Source organism: Crassostrea angulata, chromosome 4 (genome assembly GCF_025612915.1).
Source record: "Crassostrea angulata isolate pt1a10 chromosome 4, ASM2561291v2, whole genome shotgun sequence".
Classification (NCBI taxonomy): Eukaryota; Metazoa; Mollusca; class Bivalvia; order Ostreida; family Ostreidae; genus Magallana; species Magallana angulata.
In genome coordinates this window covers 5336913-5354958 of record NC_069114.1, presented here as the reverse complement: position 1 = coordinate 5354958, position 18046 = coordinate 5336913, and the positions used below count along the sequence as shown (strand labels likewise).

The following is an 18046-nucleotide window of genomic DNA, read 5'->3' as shown; positions in this document are numbered from 1 at the left end:
TTTCTATGAGTCATTTCTCACACATATTTGAAAACAATCATCAATGATACTAAAATTTGATCTTTTTATGTTTCTTGAATGATTTGTAGCATTTTAATAATTAAATAGACAAGTATTCCTGCATGTGATTTCTTTTTTCCATGAAAAAAAGTAAGTTAACAATCATATTTATTAAATATCTAATCTATTCTGGTTTCTAGTCTCTTTTTAACCATGATAAAACAGTAAGATCAACAAGTTCAACATCTGCCTTATATAAAATTAAATTCAAACACACCCGGGTAGCTGGAGCCGGCGGAGAATTCCATTAAAAATGTTCAAATTTGACATGTTTTTTTCTACTTTTTTTATGCATATATACCTTAAAGGGATGAAAATAGATTGTTTCTTGCTCATTTCAAAAGTAATTATCATTGCTGGTGTTATTCAAAAGTCAAATGTACATTTACATATCCTACATGTAATCTTATGGAGAAAATTGGAAAGAGTTTGGGTGATTTTTCAACTATGTAAACACATCTAAATATCTTTATAAAATAAAAAATGAAGGAAACATAATTGCATACTTTTATTGAAAAACAAATTTTCACAAGAATTATATTTCTTTAAACAGCCTTAATTTTGTTTTTCATAATTTCTTATCAAACATGAACAAACCACAATAGGACATGATGCTTTCTTAAAGTTCCATTATTGTTCATGCATTATCCGATTTAATTTGAATTACCGGTAGATAGTCTGTAGAACACAAGGAATATGCATGTGGGTAGAGGTGACAGGTTAACCTCAAGAGCTGAAACCACAAGAATCAACAGGTAAAAGCCATGTGGTAACAAGAGTCTGCTTTAAGCTGAAATAAAAAAAAAATAAATTAGCTGTGTTAACATACATGTACTTGTAATAGCTGTGTTTACATTAACATATACATAATATTTTTGGAAAAAATACACTGACCATGCAGTGTTATAAGTATGACATATCCAAATATATGACATTAACATTTAGCCAGTACAAAAACAAAAATGTGCATATCAAGTCATAATATCATAACATTAAAATAATTTCTTGGGTATAGACATATCAGATTGAGAGAGAGCGACAGCAGGAGTGAGCGAGAGAGTTTGTTTTACTTGAAAAGCGACAGCAATATTTCAATTCATAAACTACAAAGGAATATTACCAATCCAAACAGTGTCAAAGTATAAGCTTCTGCTACGTGTATACCATGTTTTGTCAATTCTACTGGGGTTTATTGCGAATAAATTTAGCGAGGGTTTTTTTTCTTACGAATTACATGTTTTAAAAACAATACTATGTATAATGCGCATAAAAATGAGGGATTAATAATACATGCTCATTTTAAAATTCAATGCACTTTGGATTTCTTTTACAAGATCGAGATATTTTTGTCATAAAATTAAGATGCCCTCTGACAGTTTCATGAGTCTTTGCCAAGATTAAAAGAGAGAGAGAGAGAGAGAGAGAGAGAGAGAGAGAGAGAGAGAGAGAGACAGAGAGAGATCTGAGGCACATGCAGTAAAAATTATTTACATACTATGTAGATGTGATATGCATGTAAAGCTTACCTAAAATGAATCAATATGTATAAAAGATAATCTAATCTCTCAAATTACAATGATTCTGTGAAATACTTATATCTTGAGAAGACTGTTTAATAGATATCATGGAACATTGACCTAAATTCTGAGCTTGATATAATATGAAATTTGAGACTTTTCATCTCGCACTCTGTTTTACATGCCTGTTACACAAGCAATAACCATATAGAGAGCGAGACAAAAGGTCTAATTTTAATTAGATTGAATATTTACTTTGTCAAATATATTTATTTAATTAAACACAAGCCTGAGTTTTTTAATTTATAAATTCAGTGAAGGCGATATTGTAAAGATCTGCTATATTTAAATATTTGGGTAAAGTTATCATCATGCATACATGCACTCTAATTACAACATTCTATTCTTGTGTACCTTAGGACTCCCACCGCTTTTAATTTTAAATTCTTCATGCAATTTACTACTGATATCCTTTCTTCACTTGCCTCGGATAGTCTTTTAAACACCATCACCAGTCCCGTAAATTCATGTGGTCCACTTTGTTTACATGTAAAAATGGCGACTCTCGATCTCGATGTAAATTCAACATACTTGATTTCCCGAGGTCGGTAGCGTGTTTCGGAGAAAGTCTGAGGCAAAGAAAGAGGCGATATCAGTAGTAAATTGCATGAAGAATTTAATGGTACTAATTGTTTTCACAGAATTTGCGTATAAATAAGGTAAATCAGTCCAAAACTAGCGCACGTTTTTCTGCGCAATAAATATACATGTACAATTTTTTCAATGGGTGGCCCTGTAGCTCTCCGGTCTGTCATTATTTTTTCCCGGAGAGCTACAGTTCTGCAGCTACCGTGAAAATACACTGGACAGATAATATTCCGAGATTCCGCTGACTCTAACGCCCGCTTTTATATTGTGACGTACTTCAAAAGCGGAGGTTAGAGTCAGAGGAATCTCGGATTAGATTGAAAAGACTAAGTGCAAATACTCTGAAAAGAAAAAGTAAATACGACATATCCTGTATTGAAACATACCTTTATAATCTGTCATACGTTAGTTGAGCTGAAATTTCCACTATCGACGTCTTGCAGGCCTTGCTTTTTTTTTAAATGTAGACACACCGCTATCAGCTGTTTGTTCGCAGTCAAAACATGGCGAGTTGAAATGGGGAATCGTACGATGATTATTTCGATTAAAACTAATAAGACTAATAAAAACTAACAACGTAATTATCGATCGAAATAACTAAATTGTATCGATAAACACTTTAATTAACTATTAAAACACAGAGTCCGGTTTTATGACCTGCACGAATTGTTTTCAGCAGGAGTTACTTTCAGTGTGAATTTTACACTATTTTTTAAACCAAGAACACGGAATCAAAATTTCCGGAAAAATCAATATTTAAACCCCGATATCTCTGCAATGCATCATCCGATTTGAAAAAGAATTTCAGTTTTGTATTAAGCTTTGCAAACTCTACAATATGCATATAATTTTGTGTTTTATATATAGTTTAATTATCAGTACGAATTGTTTTCAGTAGAAATTACTTTCAGTGTGAAATATGCACTATTTTTAAAACCAAAAACACGGAATCAAAATTTCCGGAAAGATCAATTTTTAAACCCCGATATCTCTGAAATGCATCATCCGATTTGAAAACGAATTTTAGTTTTGCATTTAGCTTTGCAAACTCTACAACATGCATATAATTTTATTATTCGCTCAAAAAAATGAAAATTCCGAAAAATTAGAATCACTTCCGGTTTCGACCGGAAGTTACAAAATATTTTTTTTTGTAAATTTGCCATAAGTAAATCCGCAGATTTACAATCACAGAGAATTTCAAGTCTTTATAAACAACCGTTTACGAGAAAAGTCCTGGACAAAATCACTTTTTGAAATTTTTAAAAATGACGTAACTAGAAAACGGAAGTGACTTAATGACTGAAAGTTAAAAATCTTCAAGGGACAACTATTTAACATAATCTCTGAAAATTTCTTGCAAATCGGTTGAATAGTTTTTGAGATATAAAGCAAAAAAGAAGTCAGAAGGAAAAACAAGAAGAATAATAATAATAAAAAAAAACAATAGAATAACAAGAGGGTCTTCCGTTGAAAACGGAAGACCCTAATAAAAAGATGAAAAATCGAATTATTCCTGGTACGACTTAACAAAATCCGAATGATTTTAAGAACGACTTAACAAAAACCTCTCTGATTTCAAGAACGACTTAACAAAAAAAATCCGAATGTGTCAAAGTACGACTTAACAATTATTTTTGGTACGAGTTAATATTACTTTGAACATTACGCTATTTTTTAAACCAAGGACGCAGAATCAAAATTTCCGGAAAAATCAATATTTAAACCCCGATATCTCTGCAATGCATCGTCCGATTTTAAAACGGCTTTCAGTGTTAGATTCAGCTTAATAAGCTCTACAAAACACATATACATTTTTGATTAAATCAGAAAATTCATTTTTTCGAAAATTTTGTTTTACTTCCGGTTTCGACCGGAAGTGATAGATTTTCATTTCCAGCCTTATTACAGAGGTAAATCGATCAAATCATAACCATTCAAAATTTCAAGCCTCTATCTTAAAGCGTTTTTGAGAAAAGTCCGGGACAAAATGACTTTTTGAAATTTTTAAAAATGACGTCACGTCAAAACAGGAGTGACGTTCTCTTTAAAACTTTTACATTTTTGAGGGACGCCAACTTGCAAAAATCTCTGAAAATTTCATCAAAATCGGTTGAAAACTTTTTGAGTTATGAAGCAAAAAAGGAGTCAGAAGAAAAGAAAAAGAATAATAATAATAATAAAAAGAAACCGAAGAATAACAAGAGGGTCTTCCGTTGGAAACAGAAGACCCTAATAATAAAAAGAAACAATAGAATAACAAGAGGGTCTTCCGTTGGAAACGGAAGACCCTAATAATAATAAAAAGAAACCGAAGAATAACAAGAGGGTCTTCCGTTGAAAACGGAAGACCCTAATAAAAAGAAACCGAAGAATAACAAGAGGGTCTTCCGTTGAAAACGGAAGACCCTAATAATAATAGAAAGAAACCGAAGAATAACAAGAGGGTCTTCCGTTGAAAACGGAAGACCCTAAAAAGAAACCGAAGAATAACAAGAGGGTCTTCCGTTGAAAACGGAAGACCCTAACAAGGCTGAATAACGTCATTTTAGTTTTAATAGGTGTAATATCTCACTCTGTATAAACGTTCAGTTCAAATTTTGATGTTATTGTTTATAAAGTTACTTACATGTTTAGACATTTCTAAGAGACAGCTAGTAGGACTATATTTTTTTTAAAGGTATAGTAATATCTTTACAGTACATTATTTTTACGTGAAAGAAGCATGACTCAAGCATTGTTTACAAAACAAATAACTTTATAGATCTATATGCGCTGTACCTAGCATGTAACACTTTATTTTTGACATTCAAATTTAAATTAAAAATGCTAAAATGAATTAACTATTCTAGCCATTAGAATTGAAAATTTAAAAAAGAAATGAAAATTTTGAGATCAAATCGATTATTGCTTTCAATTATATAATTACATATTAAAAAAAAAAACCAAAAAAAAAAAAAAACAAACAAACAAGAAAACAAAAAACAAAATAACAAAAACAAAAACGTTTATCTTGTAAGCCCTATAACAGGAATATTGTTGGTTTTTGTCCTATCAAGAATATTTACAAGACATAACCAATCCTATTGGTAACAAATGTAAACAAAGCTATGCTTTCACAGATTACCGATATCCATCTTTGTTTCAATTCAAAATAAACTTTCATTTTTAAATTAGTATTTGAAATAATACAGGGTGTATATTTTTGAAGACAGCGCAGAGTTTAAGCTGACATAATAATTTCGTTGAACGTTGAACCTTCAAAATTGCACATTAAATTGTATTTGTTATTTTTTTTAATAGTAGGCTAGAAAGAAATTTCAATTATATTTACCTGGTTCTTTACATTATAAAAACATAGTTTTAAAATAAGACACTATAATTAGTTTTTATTGCATTAAATTGGTCTGGACTAAATCTTTTTTTCACAGTCCTATGCAGTTAAAGAATACGGTAAAGTATGCTTATTTCACTTTTGCAATTTGTAATGTCAGTTTGTTCACAGCCTTGAATTCATTATTCATTTGTGTATCTAAATGTACGAACAGGAAATGAATAAAAACAACACGAATTACAATGTACCTTTTTCCTTATGAATAGTTCTCAATAGTTGAGACACAAGCTAGCTTCTGAGCGTTGATTGAACATTTTATATAAGATCTGATAATGATATCATATCAAATATTTAACATTTAGATCTACTTATGTGAATATACATGTACCAGTATAAATCTATAAATTTATAGCGTGACAAATGTACAGATATATCTTAGGGATGAAAATCAATCAAGATCTCTCAGTGTGAATTTCTTTTCAATATCTAATAATAGATATAGAAAATCTATATTTAGATCTGACGAGTATTTATAATGGTACATGTACATGTATATTTACATAAGTAGATCGTATACAGAAAATCATAATATATTACAATGATTTCCTTATTTATCATCATGGTTTATTTATTGCATCTCTAAATGTAACGACTTCAAGAAGTTCTATACTGGTATCAGAATTTCATGGATCACCCATTGACCCTATAGCTAGCTGTATCTGAAATATAGAACGTATGAAAAACTTTTTTCTTATTTGCCCTTGGTATATACACAAATAGAGGGTTTATCTGTATGACAAAAAGTATGTCATTTTTTACTGAGAGTCAAGCGTTTGATTGACCAAGATTACATGTACTACTATCTTATAAATTACTACATGTAATTTATTATCACTTGATTTTATACAGGTATTCAGTAAGGAATCGAAATGGTGGATTGAAGGGGCATGGTCACAATTTTGGTCAAAAATTATTTTTACGATTTGCTTCCGTAAGGCATTTTTAATAGGTAACGAAAATTATAGCGTGATTCGTTGAGTTATAAGCGAGTTACAGAGCTTGCAATTCTTTGCTATGTAAACAAAGCGTTTGTTACATTTTGAATGTTGAAGTGAAAATTTCATTTTAGACCTAAAATAAATGTGTTAAACGTTGGAAACTGTTTATTTATGCTTAAAATGAATAAGAAGATCTAGATAAATAAGCTAGAAAAAAGGTTTTACCGGTATATTAAACCTATGTAAACAAAAACATGGCACGAGCCTTGTTTACATGACAAAGACTTGTGAGTCCTGTATCTTTCTTATAACTCTATGACTGACTCTCAAATTTCATTTGATCATTAGAAATTCATTCCTAAAGCATTGTAAATAATAAAAACAGCAAAATAAAATTTGACCAAAATCGTGACCATGCCCCTTTAAGGTTTGTAGATTGTAGATTTTGATTTTACTGAAACTGTTTTAGGACCTTAATAAAAATGGAAAAATTAATTAACACAGTTTGACATAGCCATTTACGTTTCTCCAAATGTACTGCAAATAGTTACATGTATCATTTTTATCAGGATTTTATTTTTTGATTTAAAATACAGTATTAATCCTGAATGATTTTCTGAGCAAAGTGGCAAACACTCCCCAAAATTGGCATCGTTGTACTGTGTACTGTGTTGATGTCACATATTAAGTTACGGGGTATAGTATTTTAAAGATATTTCGTTTTGTATTTTAGCAAATCAATACGAAGATTATCATATGAACAACCCACCAACCTAAATAATTAAGTTCAGATACTGTAACTGAAAATAAATCGACCATCGATCTGCTAAATCGAAGAAATGAATTTTTAAGGTTTGCAAAAGTAACGATTGACATTTTGTATTCCACCGATTGTGTTGGGATATATAAACATGAATTTGTGTAAGAAATTTGATTTAACTTGAGGAGGTCGGCGTTAGTTTTCATTAATTGTGCATGTTTTGTACTTTCTAGTAAAATACAGTGTATTTATACTTTTTATGATTTTTTTTCCGATATCATTTATAACATTGAACTCAATAAAGAAGATAATGATCAAACTATTTAGATTTTTTAAAGGAAAATTTTATTTTTTAAACGATTTTTCCGTTGAACGGTATGTGAGCGTTGACATTGTTCTTATATATAAATTATGATTAAATGAAGCTTTGTAGGAGTGGGTTATAAAAAAAATAAAAAATAAATAAATCGTAAGCCGTTGAAATGTTATACGCAGAATAATGCTATCCTTGGGATATTTTCCTTATTTTTTGAATGAATCCATTACATCAATCTACATTGATAATACTCTAAATGCATGCGTGTACATTGCGTATTGCAAAATTTGATGCATTTTAATATTTTGAGATGGCCCCGACTTAGCCGGTAGAATTTAGTATTTTTACAAATAAGGTAGAAACTTATATTGCTAATCACATATTACATTTTGAGGAAAATGGCTATTGTGTTTAATTTTTTTTAAATCTGCTTCGAAGTGCGGAATTGAAAAGAAACAAGTTGGTCGATTTTCTTGACACGTCTCAAATAAACAAGAATTGGGTGTAATTTACACATAGTTATAAAATAAAGAGTTCTTTAAATTACAATATTTATAACCATCTCGTTTGTATAAATTTGCTTGTTCTTAATTAATTCTCTTGTGTCATCTTGGAGATTCTCTCGTAACACTAATAAAGAAAAATAAAATAAAAGCCTCAATTGCATGGACTCGAATCAAAATCTACATTTAAAAAATCTTAAATCAGGGAGAATTTATTATTTGGGTGACATGTCTACGCTTTTAAACTGTGGATTCTATAGCATTGAAAGATTTATTTTTGACGTCGTGGTGTCAATAACTGCCGTCAGGTGAGCAGACAAATTGAATAATGCGCGTTAGCGCGTTATGATTATTTGTCTGCTCAAATGACGGCAGTTATTGACATCACGACGTCAAAAATAAATCATCTTATGCTTATATTTACATCCCCTTACTGATGAAATCAATTATTTTCTTAAATAAATCGATACAAATTGCAGATCACGGAGGGAGTAAAATAGTAACAGCAAGAACAGCTGTTTTATAAAACCAGTTTAAACTGGTTACATGTACCATATAGACTGTGGAGCATGAAAATATAATTCATGAAAATAACCCTTGAGAGTTTTATTTAAACAATAAAATCAATAAAATCACCTTTATTGTTGAATAATGTAAATCATGGTGTTTGACAACAAGTACATGTATGAAATATATTTTTTAATCTAAAACATTGAAATCACTGTTTTGGAACTACTTATGTAAATTACATGTAAATCCATGTGCATTGATTAGGTTGTTGCATTCAGAGGCATTTAAAGATCACAGAATTTAATGAAAAAAAAAAACAAACAAACAACAAAACAGTAGAATGTAAATATATGTGTTTGCAATATCAAGTACTGATTGTCCTTTTTTTAAGTTCTAGAACACAAAAGAAAAAAAATATACCGTCTTTAGTCATGAAGCAATAAAAGAAATGAGATATACTGTAGTAAACTATAGCACTTATCGCCATTACGACACTTTTACCAAATGATGGTAACATCTAATATGATATCAATCACGGTTTTTATTTTTCCTGCGTAATATAAGCAATTATTTAAAAGTTACATTTTTTGTATCTCATTTAAGAACAAATTGTAATGTCATTTGTTATTCTTAATTTTTCGTTTACCTGATTCAAATAACATGAATCAGAATGGGAAACGTGATAACGCACATACGGTCGTGACACTACAGTGTTAAAAACTGTACCATAGGCTTTCAAAAACCACTTGATAACAAGGTCAAAGAAGTACACTGTGTATAAAAGTGCATGGGACGTGTGAAAGTCTTCCGTATCTTGTATTTTCTCACACACAATCTGTAGGGTTTGTTAATGTACATAAAAACAGCGTCAGTTCGTGTCATCGTCGTCGTTAGGTGATATAATGTGACATAAAAATAACAACTTGCATATGATTTTGTTGGATAAACAACACGTATTGTAAACTTGTTTCTTCATAAATGCAGGTACATGTAAATGTTAATACAGGATCTCTCATGATACTTGTTTGTGACAAGGCTAGCAACATACCGACATGTAACTCTTTGGATGCAAGGACATATTTCATCAATGATCATGTTATATTCTTTTATTACTTATTTTATGCACGTTTGTATCTTTAAACTAAACTTAATGAGATTTTTATGCAGTTAATCCAAACGATTAAAAACCATTTGCGACCTAATCACAAAGTTATATGATTTTGTTCCTTAATATGAATGATATTCATGACCATTTGATACACACCTGTGATAGAGGAAAGTATAATCAATAAGTTATCACTTGATTAAGACTTGCAAAGTTTCAAGAATAAAAAATCAGGATGTCATACAGTTGATAAGTTCAATTCATTGACCATGGATCACCACTATAGTGCCCAAGACAAGTAACTGTGTCATCTCTGTGAGACCCCGGCTTCCTCTCTGTACTGTAACAACGGCCACGTACATCTATGTACAACCTGTGTCGGAACACATCTCTTAGATGAGTCTAAAGAACACAAAATTGTTCCGTTTAAAAATCGAGTCTACCACTAAATGTCAAAAACATTTACCAAAAGTATGCGAGCTTTTTTGAGAGCAATGCGACATTCCTTTTTGTGCGCATTGTGTTTCCTCCAGGGAACACCAAAGTCATACTGTAGTAGACATTGCAAAAGGCTAAGAGAGCAAAAAATGTGTTGTACAGAAGGATTTGATAGAAATGGTAAAATCCAATTATCCTAAATATCATTGTTAAACTCTCCTTCGGTCAGAAATATTTTTATAAACGAATATGTTTATTACATTGACAACTATTTTCAAAGTAGATATATACGCTTTAATTTAGTATACCATAAACCGGTACATATATTTTGAATTGATACTTTCTCTCTTATTTGACAAACCCTTAATTTTGGAAAGAGAACGTGTAATAAGCGTTGAACTATTTCGTCTTAAAAATATGTCCTCCAATTCACAATAACGTTTACATCGGAACACCGAATAAAACATATGCAGCAGTAAAAATTGTTTTTATTTCTCTAGTGAACAAACAGCGCAGACAAATTCTCTACCCTCAACATAAGGTGGGCACTTCAGGGAGCCACATCTTGCCTCCACCATATAGAACAAGTAACCTTTATTGTCAGTATGGCCGCCTTGTAAGGTCTCTGGGTCACTATCGACACACTTATATGTTGTTCCCGCAATATGATTATGGTGTCCTGCCATTAGGTAGCCGTGGTATTGCAACTTCCATCCGTTATCACATGTGTTTCTACCAAAAATATTTAAAGTGGCACAAAAATGAACTTGCTCAAAAATTTTGCGTTTAACTTTACAGAAAATAAGATAACGTTTTCCTGATTTTTTTTAATGTTAAGACGACGTGTTATCAATTAATAAATAATACACTCTTGAGCGTACCTGGAAACATCATAACAACAGATCTGCTGCGAACCAAACATACAGCACAAGGTACGTCGTGTTCGTTTACACTATGCCACTTGCCGAACAATCCATGTGTTTCGTATTCCGCTCCATAGATGTGAGCTCCACTTCCATCTGTTCCATCTCTGTAGTTTCCCCATTCTGTGTTTCTCGGTAAACAAAGAGTATCAACTGCTGCCCCAGGATGGCTATAACGTGATTCTCCAACATATCCTATAAGACACTTATGTATAGATGTCTTTATACTTACTATTCTTTTAATCTGAATAAATGCAAAAAAAAAATTGTGGATGAAATAACTTGCAAAAAGAATTTTTAAATAATTTTTTTTTTTTTAACAAATACATGACTTGAGGATAGATTATGATAGAGAGATATTTCAAAGGACGGTTATATATAGATTTTTTGTATCGTATAAACCCCTGATCGTGCTGTTGTTTTTTACTTTAAGAAACTACATCAATGACAAATTTATAAGATAGTGTCTTTTGAATACTAGTATTTTATTTGTTTTTAAATGATTCTACACAATATTACTATTTAATTGGGATGTTTTTTATTTGTGAAAATATCCCTCATGCAAAACTCTGATTTAATGATATACAATTGATGTTAAAGAATGACATTGCAGCTAATTAAGAATGAATTTAGTTTCTACCTATGTTATACGATATAACATAACGCGGGACAGTTTACGCTTTATAAACCGCAAAGCGGTTTAAATAAAAACCTTAAACTGTTTCAAGTTATGTTATACTCGTATAACATTAGTAGAAGTTAAATTCATTCCTTATAATTTAATTTTCTACTATTTAAATCAGATAATAAGGCCAAATAATTAGTTAAAATATGTTAATTTGTACAAGATTTAAACGTAACGTCAAGCGGATTAATACGATATGCACGCACGACGGATTATGACATGGCAAGTTATGTTATACGATATATATGAATTTGTTTAGCCAATCAAATGAGATGTTACAGCCAGAATGAAATTAATTAGAAATAAAAAAAATAGGTTTTGACATTAAGCATAACGTTGAATTCAACCAATGTTAAATCATTTTAATTTTACGATAAATAAAATATAATATACAAGATGAACACGCTAAACCAATTGTACCTTTAATGTCAAATTTGTCACTTTTTTACCGCGATTAAAATCATACGATGTCAATGATGACAACTCTTATACATGCTGTTTGTTACTACTTTTTAGAATTTTTCAATTATTTAACATTGGTGATAATTTGCAAACTTAAAATGTCTTACAAAACAAAAGTAGTTACAAGTTTGTAAATATAATCATGTCAAACATATTGAAGTAAAAAGGGAAGCATTTAGCTAGAATACTCTTGTTTTGCCACATGTGATTTTTACTGAACCAAGATTTCTAATAATAGCAAAAATATTGAATATGATGTAAATATTATTTTTTTGATAGACATTAAGTGTGTTAGAAACAATGTTTAAGAAAATATTAAACTCTTTATTGATACTTAATAAAAATTTAGCTTAAAGACACAGATTAAAAATCACTAGTTTTTTGGTTTTGTTTTGATTTGTTTTATTAAAGTTGCTTGATTTATATACTATAATTGTTCAAACCAAATTACATACCAAACATCACCTGACAGAACCAGTTCCGCACTTTTAGGACAGCTCTTTTTACCCCACCTTGTGTAAACAGCGCTCCCATTTGATGTGCCTGGAAAAGAATTAAAGTTCAATGGGTATGAATTTACAATGTAAAAAGGACACTATGGTATTAATGTTAATTAGCATTCTTTGGACGTTTCTTAGCTTTGTCTCAACGTTTTTTTCAAACGCTCTCATGGATTTCTCGATGACGTCAGTAAAACTTTTGAACTCCCTCTTTAATGCCTCTACTCGGTACACTCCTAGAACAGACGAAAGTTGTCCTGTAAGATATCCCTGTAACATGTCCTTACAACTTCCATTTTTGTCCTCGGATTGTACGACAGCAAAGATCAACACAAACAACATGAAATTCATCATCTGTGATAAATAAACAAATTGTTAACAATTTAATTAAAAATATTGTTTATGAAACAATGACTAACATATTTTTAGGGTTACCAGATTTTTTGTTTTTACAAGAATGTTATCAATTATTTATTTCTAACAATAAGAACTATTCAACTAGACACGATCTCGTTGCGAGCAACGAGGAGGTCTTCCGTCTGATTTTAGAATTTGAGATATATGTTCGATCTTGATTTTGCTATTTAACAGCTAAACATGATTTATAATTGAAAAACGGGGTCTACATTCTAAGGGCCAGATACTATTTTGTTTCAGGGATAAGAGCTTTGTTCAACAAGTGTTTAGAAATTCGTCACCGTTCTTTAGATATCTGAGAAAAAAAAAGTTTTAGGGGCCAGTCCTTTATCTGCTTATTGGAGCCGCTGAACCCAATTTCGAAGGTTGCATTTTGTAAAGTGCAGCATTTTGAGCATCTTTTCTTCTACACTGCATTTCAAAATATTTTCCTTTTTGAGATATAGCTGGTCATAGTTTATGGACTCTTGACCCCTAAAAAATCCTTATTCCATAACACATGAATAAATAATTACATTTCTTGGATTCAGAAATGTAAGATAAACATATTTGCTTCTATAGCCTTTCATTAAATTTCCCTCAGTAAAGAGCTACAGATGAAAAATTTTAGAGCCCTTAAGTTCCCTAATTTTAGGGGCCAGTCACTTTTTGATATCAAATAAAAGGTCATTTAAATCCCAACACATTTTGTTCAACAACTGTTTAGAAATTCGTTACCGTTCTTGAGATATATGGGTAAGAACGTTTAAGGGACTGTACTTTAACTCCTTATAGGGACCGTTTAACAAAATTTTGAAAATTGCATATTATTTAGTACATCATTCTGAATATCTTTTCTTCTTTACTGCATTTCAAAATATTTGTCCTTTCTGAGATATTGGTGATTGGTGATTACATTGCTTGGATAAATAACTTTAAGATAAACATATTTGCTTCTATAACCGTTCACAAAATATCCCTCAGTAAAGGGCTACAGATAAAAGACTTTAGAGCCCTTTGGTCCCCTAATTTTAGGGGCCAGCCCCTTTTTCTTGATATCAAATAAAAGGTCATGTAAATCCTAACCCATTTTGTTCAACAAATGTCTAGAAATTCGTTACCGTTCATGAGATATATGGGAAAGAACATTTTAGGGGCCGATCCCTTAACTCCTTATAGGGGCCGTTTAACGAAATTTTGAAAATTGCATATGGTTTAATACATCATTCTGAGCATCTATTCTTCTATACTGCATTTCAAAATAGTTTTCCTTTCTGAGATATTGGTGATCAAAATTCTGGACTTTTGGCCCCTAAAAACCCCTAATTAAGTAACACATGATAAAATCATTACATTGCTTGGATACATAACTTTAAGATAAACATATTTGATTCTATAACTGTTCACAAAATATCCCTCAGTAAAGGGCTACAGATGAAAGACTTTAAAGCCCTTTGGTCCCCTAATTTTAGGGGCCAGCCCCTTTTTCTTGATATCAAATGAAAGGTCTTGTAAATATAAACTTTTTTTGCTTTACAAGTGTTAACAAAATATTTTTCAGAAAAGAGATAAACTAAGAAAACCAGGAGAAATTACGACGTTTTTTTAGTCTCAATTTTCGGGACCAGGCGAGCTTTAACGCCGTTTGAGCAAGACAAATATGAATGCCAAATAGCACATCTACAATCTCTTTTCTACAATCCCTGAAAATTTGAACTCAATATCTTTTACCGTTTGGGAGGAGATCCCTGGACAAGCCGACCCTCTGAAAATCGCTAAAATGTCATTATCTCAAGAACGGAAGTGACGTCATCAAAATAAAAAGATATGTATTTAGTGAAAATAAATATCTATCGGATCTGAAAGTTTCATGAAAATCGATTCAGCCATCTCCGATAAATCGCCTGCACAAAAATGCGTAAGAAAAAAAAAACAAGAATAACTAGAGCAAAGCTCGTTGCAAAGCAACGAGTGGGTCTTCCGGTGGTGTCGAGAGTAAAAATAGAAGTTCCTGTTAGAAGCAGAGTTCTAAAACCAACTACAAAGAAAATTAAAAAAAATATTTTTTTAAAAATCGAATAATTCTTTGTACGACTTAACAATGTCTGAATGATTTCAAGAACGAATTAACAAAAACCTTTACAATTTCTAGAACGACTTAATAAAAAAAGTCCCGAATGTTTTTAAGTACGAATTAACAATTTCCGAATTATTTTAGGTACGAGTTAATTTAACTTTTAACATAACATTATTTCCTTAACCAAGAACGTGGAATCAAAATTTCCGGAAAACTCAATTTTTAAATCCCAATATTTTTGTAATGCATCGTCCGATTTTAAAACGGATTTCAGTTTAAGATTAAACTTAATAAAAGCTCCTTTGTTGCTTTATGATTTATATCAAATTATTGGTCAGAAAAGAGTTATCATAAAAGACTAAATAGCTCTGGCCCCTAATTTGAGGGGTCAGCCCCTTTTTCTTGATATCAAATAAAAGGTATCGCTAATATAAACATTTTGTTCTACAAATGTTCACGAATGGTTAACCGTTATCGAGATATTTAAACAACTGTATTTTAGGGGCCAGCCCTTTAACTCTTTACCGGGGCCACTAACAACAAAATTTATGGTATCATATTGTTCAGAACATTATTTTGAACAACTTTTGTTCTACAATGCTTTTAAAAATATTTCTCCTTTTTCAGATATCAATGATCAAAGTTTTGAATTCTGGCCCCTTGAAACCCCTAATTACGTAACATATGACTTAAGTATGATACTGTATAGATAAACAGCCCAACAATGAACATTTTTGCTTATATAATTAATAACAAATTATTGTTCAGTAAAGAGTTATTGTAAGAAGATTTAAGACCCCTTTTGACCCCTAATTGGAGGGGCCAGCCCCTTTTTCTTGATATCAAATGAAAGGTCTTGCAAATATAAACATATTTTGTTCAACAAGTGTTCACGAAATGTTAACCGTTCTTATGATATCTTTACAAGTGTGATTTAGGGGCCGGCCCTTTATCTCCTAAATGGGGTCATGAACAAAAAAATTTTAGGTGGCATATTGTACAGAACATTATTTTGAACAACTTTTGTTCTGCAATGCTTTTCAAAATATTTCTCCTTTTTCATCAACATTTTGAATTTCTGGCCCCTTGAAACCCCTAATTTCGTAACATATGACTTAAGTATGGTACTGTATAGATAAACAGCCCAACAATGAACATTTTTGCTTATATAATTAATAACAAATTATTATTCAGTAAAGAGTTATTGTAAGAAGACTTTACAGCCCTCTTGGCCCCTAATTTGAGGGGCCAGCCCCTTTTTCTTGATATCAAACAAAAGCCCGTGTAATTTGAAACAACTTTTGCATTACATGTCTTAACAAAATATTTATACATCAAAAGATATCACAGAAAATGTGCAAAAATTTCGTTAAAAAATTTGGTGCCAATTTTTAGGTTCAGGCGAGCTTTTAGGCCTTTACAAATTTTCATCATTGAAAGCATGGGGGTACATCTACATACATTCATCTACAATCCCTGAAAATTTAATGCTTCTATCTTGATTAGTTTCGGAGGAGATGCGTGGACAAAATGACCCTTAAAAATTTATAAAATCGTCAATATCTGAAACCGGAAGTGACGTCATCATTTAAAATTTTTATTGTATGTAGCACCGATCATGCTTTATCCGTTCTGAAAATTTTGTGCAAATCGTTTGGATAGTTTTTGAGAAATAGCGCTCCAAAAAAGTCAGAAAAAGAAAAAAAAGAATAACTAGAGCAAAGCTCGTTGCAAAGCAACGAGTGGGTCTTCCTTTCATGTTGGAAGTAAAGCTGTAAGTTCCTGTAAGAAGCAGAGCTCTTATACCAATTGCAAGAAAAACTAAAATACAAAGATGAAAAAAATCGAATTAGTCCTGGTACGACTTAACAAAATACGAATTATTTTAAGTACGACTTAACAAAAACCTTTCCGATTTCAAGAACGACTTAACAAATAAAAATCGATTGTGTTTAAGTACGAATTAACAATTTCCGAATTATTTTAGGTACGAGTTAATTTATCTTTGAACACAACACTATTTCCTTAACCAAGAACGTGGAATCAAAATTTCCGGAAAACTCAATTTTTAAATCCAATATCTCTGTAATGCATCGTCCGATTTTAAAACAGATTTCAGTTTAAATTAAGCTTAATAAAAGCTCCTTTGTTGCTTTATGATTTATATCAAATTCTTGATCAGAAAAGAGTTATTATAAAAAGACTTAGTAGCCCTTCAGGCCCTTAATTTGAAGGGACAGCCCCTTTTTCTTGATATCAAATAAAAGGTCTCGCTAATATAAACATATTTTGTTCTAGAAGTGTTCATGAATTGTCAACCGTTTTCGAGATATCTAAACAACTGTATTTTAGGGGCCGACCCTTTAACCACTTACCGGGGCCACTAACAACAAAGTGTTTGGTATCATATTGTTAAAAACATTATTTTTAACCACTTTTGTTCTACATTGCTTTTCAAAATATTTATCCTTTTTCAGATATTAACGATCAAAATATTGAATTATGGCCCCTTGAAACCCCTAATTACATAATTTATGACTTAGGTATGGTACTGTTTAGATGAACAGATGTACAAACAACATTTTTGCTTCTATATTTAATAACAAATTATTGTTCAGTAAAGAGTTATTGTAAGAAGACATAAGAGCCCTCTTGGCCCCTAATTTGAGGGGCCAGCCCCTTTTTCTTGATATCAAATGAAAGGTCTTGCAAATACAAACATATTTTGTTCTACAAGTGTTATAGAAATGTTAACCGTTCTTGAGATATATGTACAAATATGTTTTAGGGGCCGACCCTTTAACTCCTAAATGG

The 18046-nt window shown here is 31.1% G+C and overlaps 1 pseudogene; it reads right to left on the bottom strand.

The window, feature by feature from the left end:
• Window positions 1–10677: 10677 nt before the first annotated feature.
• LOC128180564 (uncharacterized) overlaps window positions 10678–18046 on the bottom strand; it is a 33292-nt pseudogene continuing 25923 nt past the window's right edge.